The sequence below is a fragment of the Rattus rattus genome, chromosome 11 (genome assembly GCF_011064425.1).
Source record: "Rattus rattus isolate New Zealand chromosome 11, Rrattus_CSIRO_v1, whole genome shotgun sequence".
Taxonomy (NCBI): domain Eukaryota; kingdom Metazoa; phylum Chordata; class Mammalia; order Rodentia; family Muridae; genus Rattus; species Rattus rattus.
The window spans coordinates 12,514,095-12,521,276 of NC_046164.1; the positions used below are offsets into that span (position 1 = coordinate 12,514,095).

General features: G+C 42.4%; 1 non-coding gene across 1 annotated transcript; it reads right to left on the reverse strand.

Annotated features, from left to right (window-relative positions):
• Positions 1-4,754: 4,754 nt before the first annotated feature.
• Positions 4,755-4,873, reverse strand: LOC116912919. Its single transcript, XR_004389492.1, has one exon. It is a non-coding gene; the product is annotated as a 5S ribosomal RNA (ribosomal RNA).
• Positions 4,874-7,182: the final 2,309 nt, after the last annotated feature.

Below are 7,182 nucleotides of genomic sequence, written 5' to 3' on the forward strand. Positions count from 1 at the left end.
CTGTCCCTTCCTTCCGCCTTCGTTGAGGCCGGCTGTTTCGTTCTGTGCCGCATCAGGCCAGGGCCTCCAATGTCTCTGTCTCCTGTTTTAGAGGACTGGGACTGGGTTGCAGATATATACTACCCGTCTGGCTTTACATTCATTCTGAGTCTTCCAACTCAGGTCCTCGTAACTGTGCAACAAGCGATGTACCCACTGAGCCATCACCCAGGTGTAATAGGCCTTTTCTGTGTGGCTATACTTCACATGTTGAGATTTTATTGTCTGTACTGATTGCAATTTGCTGACTTATTCATTGAACACTGCATCTTAAACATCTTTCTACATTACATTTAGCAACCATAATGTTTTAGTTAGCAACATTCCAGCCCAATGGTTGTATCTTTCTTTAACCCCCATTGCTGGAAATTTATGCTACACCTATATTTTTTGCCATTATAAATAACATTGCAATAAAAAATTGGGGGGCATAAATATTTGCCAGAGTTTTGTGTTATTTTTTTCTTATGGCAGATTTCTGAATTACTGGCTCGAAGAGTATAAATATTTAAGCCATTCTGGTAAATATTTATTATTCAAGCTCAACACACAGCTTTTTTACTTGTCTTTTTGATTTAGCCATTGTTAGTAGAAGAATTTTTGTGTCTCAAACGTCATTGTAGTTTGTAGATATAAGGTAGATCACTGGTGCTATTTAGAGAGGTGTGTGTGTGGTGTGTGTGTGAGTGTGTGTGCGGTGTGTGTGAGTGTGAGTGTGTGTGCATGTATGTATGTGTGTGTGGTGTGGTGTGTGTGTGTGTGTGTGGTGTGGTGTGTGTGTGTGTGTGTGTGTGTGGTATGTGTGTGGTGTGTGTGCATGTGTGTGTGTGTGTGTGTGTGTGTGTGGTGTGTGTGTGTGTGTGTGTACATGTGTGTGTATGTGTGTGTGTATGTGTGTGTGTGTGTGTGTGTGTATGTGTGTGTGTGTGTGTGTGTGTGAATGTGGTGTGTGTGAGTGTGTGAGTGAGTATGTGAGTGTGTGGTGTGTGTGTGTAGGTGTGTGTGTGTGGTGTGTGTGGTGTGTGTGTGTGTGTGTGTGTGTGTGTGGTGTGTGTGTGTTGACAAAACAGTGCTTGCCAGACAGGTTTTTTTATGAAGTATTGGTTCTATGATGTTTAAAGCATTTCCTAAGGGCAGAAATGGTCCATGCTCAAACAAAGCACTGATTTTTCTACCCAAACAACACGAGGCTGCATCAAACCTTGATTGAGCATCATCAAGTGGCATGAAACTGGTTTTTGCAAGCAGCTGAGCCGTGGGGGCTGTCCTGCTAACATAACTGTCCTTTAAAATGGAGCCCGTGGGAAGCTGGAGAACAAACAACAGTCTCAATGTTCTTGGGCTCATCGGACACAGGGAGACATAAGGTGAAGACATTAGAAGGCTGCTCCAGCCTTTTCAGACTGGAGGAGAGTTTGTGTTGAAATCAATATCAACTGGGTTCAGTCGTAAGGGCTTTGGCGTTCACGTTGAAGTGCATAGTCCAGTAGTGGGGCTTCTCCACACACCACTTTTTAAAGAGCCATTTGCCCTTGAAATAAAAGATTTCCCAATTTAGTGCTACACAATAAAGCATTTGTGACCTAAACAGACAATAGAATAGAATTAGGATGCAATGCGTTACTTAAGGAAGTTCTCTTTTTCCACCCTCATTTCACGGTTTCTTATTTCTCTGTAAGTCTCTGGAACGGGGTCTTTCTGAAGAGTATAATGTGGTATGTTCATGCTGGATCTCTACTGCGGTCCAATAGTCATGAAAACTCAGGTGCTGGGGCCGGGTACTCTGACCCAGGAGGACCAGCTGGAAGTCTAGGCTTTTGTTCTTAATAAAAATATATCATGCCCGCTAGGAGATAAGGGCAGAGAGTATTCCTTATATGGGGAGTCTGTTAAGTACTCACTAAGCACAATGATTCATATCTCCTCAGAAGATGACGAGTGAGTTTATTCAGCAGGACACCCATTATAAAAGTCAGTATAGAATTCATCAGACCCTTTAATCACAGATAATCCTTTGGAAGGCATTTCGATCATCTAGAGAGTCTGAGAGGTCTTTCTCTTTCTCTCTCTCTCTCTCTTTTTTTTTTTGTATTGCTAAATTAGTTTCTGGGGAATTCAGGTAATAAGAAATAAAGCAGGTTAATAGCTGTACATAAAGAAGAAAAGGTTTAGTGAGGCTATGGGTAAGTTCTTGGAGGAAAATTATAGGCCAGAGTATTATACTCAATTTCATTCCCTTTATGTGGGTAACATTTGTTTCCTTTTAATTCCTGCTTTTTGACCCTGGTCATGCTCCTTGGAGCTACATAAAATAGGTCTAATTCTCATCTAAGATAATGGCCATTCATCTGTTTGAGAAGAGCATCATTGACCGGCCCGTATGGTACTATTGCTTCATATTTCCTTAAACTCATTTCTCATACCATGCACACACTGCTCGTCCTGCGCATTGTCTTCTCTATGCCCTCTCCCTCCCTTAACAACTGCACCCCACACCAAGTCTCCATCCCATTCTCATTCTCGTGTCTTTCCCCTTTGTGTTTCTTCTTGCTTTGTTACCCTCTGTGGGCATGAGCCAACATGGAGGACGCTTCTAGTTCAGGCCCAATGTTATTTCTTGGTGTTCTGCAACCAAGAAGTAGCATCTTCAAGGAATGGCATCTTCAAAAATAGATCCTTACCACATAGTCCCTGTGGTTAACCCAGGGCAAAGAGCAATGACAATAGCTAGTACTGACTTGGGGGCCTCTGGGGCCGTCCTATCCAGCAGTGCATAATGAAGTATTCAACAGCTGGCACCAGGAATATCATTTAATAACTCATGGCTGCTGAGATCAGCACTGGCCACTGACACAGGGGTTAATCCTGACACATGCAAGGAGAAAGACCAAATCCACCACTAGTCAATGGATGCAAGCTTTAGATTGGAGTGCACAGGTCATGGCCATTCTAGGTGCCTTTCCCTAAGTCAGGCCTTTAGAGAGCAGCTCTCTCACCGTCCCTTGTCTCAGAGAGATAAGTGCTATCAGGAGCCAGAGAGTGGACTGTTAACACACTGTTAGAAAGACACAGTGAAAGGGAAGGAACAGGGTGAGGACAGAATGGGGCCACAAGTTCAGTTTAGGTTGAAGAACCTGTTTTGCAGTTTGTATCAGACCTAAGAAACAAGAACTTATTCTTAATTACAAACATAATTCTTTTTTTGAAATTTTATATTTTTTATTAGATATATTTCCTTATTTACATTTCAAATGTTATTTCCTTTCCAGATTTCCTGTCCATAAACCCCCCATCCCCTCCCCCTCCACCATACGGGTGTTCCCCCCCACCCACCCCCCTTACTGCATTGGGGGGGTCCAATCTTGGCAAGACCAAGGGCTTCCCCTTCCACTGGTGCCCCAACAAGGCTATTCTCTGTTACATATGCAGTTGGAGCCCTGGGTCAGTCCATGTATAGTCTTTGGGTAGTGGTTTAGTCCCTGGAAGCTCTGGTTGATTGGCATTGTTGTTCTTATGGGGTTGCAAGCCCCTTCAGCTCTTTCAGTCCTTCCTCTAATTCCCCCAAAGGGGGTCCTCTTCTCAGTTCAGTGGTTTGCTGCTAGCATTGACCTCTGGATTGGACATGCTCTGGATGTGTCTCTCAGGAGAGATCTATATCCTATCCCTTTCAGCATGCATTTTCTATCTTCATCAATCTTATCTAGTTTTGGTGGCTGTATATCTATGGGCCAGGATTCTTGACTGGCATGGAGTTAACATGGGACGAACTGGAACCTTCTCTTTAACTACAAACAGAAACTTTAACCTTCACAGGACAAATGGGAGCTTTGTTCTCCAGTATCTTACTTGCAGACAGAAACCTTAACTTGTGAGGTTAGTATTAGTCCGGTTTTGGTCTCACACAGGGTACCTGTGTTCACACTCTTTAATATCATGTTTTTAAATCAGCTTATGAAGCCACAGCCTAGCTTATGACGCTGTCGGTTGCCGTGTCTCCTTCACCCATCCCTAGCTCCTGGTTCCCTCTCCCACTCTCCTGCCCAGCCCGTGTCTACATTTGTCACCCCGGTAGCCTTTCCTTCTCTTTTACAGTAGAAACAGGAAATGCTTCTTCTTTTGGATGCCTGTGTGTCTACGTCAGTCTATTAAAGTCCCATTCTAGTCCTGTGGGATCTGCTGGCTTGCCTGAGGACTAACAATAGCCCAACAACGTCATTGTCTAACCTGAGTTAAGCTGAAAAACAGCAGAATTTTACAGATGAGACAAAAGCGTGCTTGTATCATATGCACTCCTGCAGATGTGGAGAACACAGGCGTTAAAGACCCAGACATAAATAACTGCTTCATTCTGTGAAGACTGCCCATCCGGTAGGGTTGAGCCCTCCTTTCAGTCTTACTATTCTTTTTACATCATTAGAATTTTCAGACATATCTGTACTTCACAACTCTTTAAAGGGGAAATGACACATGTGAGACACGGGGCCTCTTTTAGAGTAACGTAGGTGGCGATGTGGGTAAAGGCAGACCATCATTTCCAATCAAGCATTGAGGTCAATGATAGCTCAAAGCGCTGAAAATTTAAAAATGATTAAAGGGTTAATGAAAAGCGCAAATTTGCATTCTCAAAAATGAAAAGTTGAGAATCACTTGCTCTCAGCTCAGTGTTATGTGCTTGTCATTGCCATAGTAACCTTGTGTACTACTCTTTTCCAAAAAGCCTACAGCACCCAGTATTCCCAGGCGGTCTCCCATCCAAGTACTAACCAGGCCCGACCCTGCTTAGCTTCCAAGATCAGACAAGATCGGGCACGTTCAGGGTGGTATGGCCATAGACTACTCTTAAATAAGAAGTTTACTGACTCAGGCTGAATACGTACAGTGACTGAAAGACCGTGTAAGGTTATGGCAGCCTTGTGACTCCAATAATGAATGGTACCTTGGCTATCAGGTGCTAAATGGAGAAGGATCTCATCAGGAACGAACGGCTAGTAACAGTCCTCATCTAATCACGATCTGATACGAAGAACGCATGAAACAATATTTGTAAGTCGCAGGGTATTGATTACAATTAGCCTTACATGAGCATGTGTTAAATCAACTCAATGGTTAGAATCATGACTTTTTTTTTCTGTTTAGAAAGGATTTCTCTATAATTATCTGGGTCATTCCTATGATCAGAAATGCTTCCCCACCCCATTTTGTATTTGAAGAATCGTAAGCGATATTATAATGCAACTTAGCTCTGTGATATTACCTGTGATAAAGTGCCACCTGGCGTCTCATAGAACTTCTAAGAAAAAGCAGAGGTCAAGTGGAAGCAATCCATTTAGTCCATGGTCATTAAATGCTTATTGTATCTCAAAGTAAAATAGCCCAGCGTCTACTATTGGAGGGATAGCAATAGCCAAGTGATGATTTGAAGTGGTCATGTGACTAAATGAAATAACTGAATTGACTGGGAGATTTGAGTGAGGTGGGCAGCAGGAATCTGGGAGATTGGGTTATCATTGATCCAACATTAAATCTCTCTGGGACCCCAGAGTATTGGCTTTCATGGGTGGGTGTTGCATAATATATAATTATTTTGATCAACAATAAAAATATAACGTTTCAGTAAGATAGGGATAGGATGAAGGCAAGTGGGAGCTACAAGTCTGAAGTACAAGGGAGGCTGCTGGGAAGCTGCAGACACCGCCACACAGCACTGCCCTTCCTATTACACTGGGAAGAACAAAGCTTCGTGGCTTTCAAGGACATTTCCATTTTGCATCGATGATGTCAACTCTTCTGTTACTACTGTGCAAATGGAGAGACTTGTTTTTCTTTGCCAAGGCCCGAAGAGTCCCACCAAATATAACGCCTATTCAATCAACCTCATACCCCACACTGTAAAAAAAATAAGTAAAGTCAGAAAGGAAAAACGAGAGAGAAAAAGAATGTTACCAATAGAAGGCAGCTGGGGACCAGTAAAATTCAATTTATCACATTCCGCTATTCCAGATATCAGAGAAGAGCTAGAAGAATAAAAATCAGAAAACAAAGCCAGAATTACTAGAATATTGTTCTGTTCCTGAAAACACAACCAAACCAAACCAAACTGAAACAAACCTAGTGTACTTTAGAGACCTTGGCAAGAATGTTACCACTCGTGAGACAGTGTAACCTTGCCAGGCTAGCACTGGACATGGAGAAGAAAAGTAACCAGATTTATCTGGCAGGAAACAGGATTGAGTTGGATTATATAGGATGATTGACGTCCACACAAAGGAAAGAGCAAAGTGACTGAGTGTGACTGAGGTTTTGACAAGCGATAGGAATGCGGCTGGTACCCAAGGAAGAGTAGAGTAGAGTCTATGCGGCTGCTTTGTTCCACTAAGAGGGAGGAGCTTACACTGCAGGCAGCGGGAAGGCCAAGAGTCGTCAGTGCAAATGAGGATGTAGGGTTTAGAACAATTCTAGACGTAGAAGCATAATTGCCACCGTTCATACCATGTTTCTCAGCCACATAAAGCTGCCGTGTCTGCACACTGCTTCCGTTTCATTTCCATAGCCAAAGTTTGTGACAGGGTGACTTTGCCAACTATATTTTTAAATGATTACCCAAACTAATGTTTACATATTTTCCAGTATAATCTTTTTCCTCTCCCCACCTTAAGAGTAATGAAAATAACATTGATAATAGTTGACTCGAAAAATTATTTTAATTAAATGTGAAGGTAATTATCCTTTTCTAAGCTCTAATGCATTTACAAGTTTGGTTCCCTCTAGAGCAGTAGTTCTTATTCTGTTGGTCGCAACCCTTTTGGGAGGTCACATGATCCTTTCTCAGGGATCACCAGGACCATCAGAAAACCCAAATATTACATTACTCTTCACAACAATAGCAAAATTACAGTTATGAAGGAACAATAAAAATAGTTTTGTGGTTGGGGATCACCACAACACAAACTATATTAAAGGGTCATGGCACTGAGACATTTGAGAGCCACTGCTCTAGAGAAAGAAAGCTTTTTGACTCTCCTATAACTGTGACACAAGATAATGGGTCATGTCTTCTGTGCAGCATGCTTGACACTGTGCTAGCAATCCATGCTCAGTAAATATCCCTGCAACATGGAGCTATAAATTTGGGTTCAACAGTAG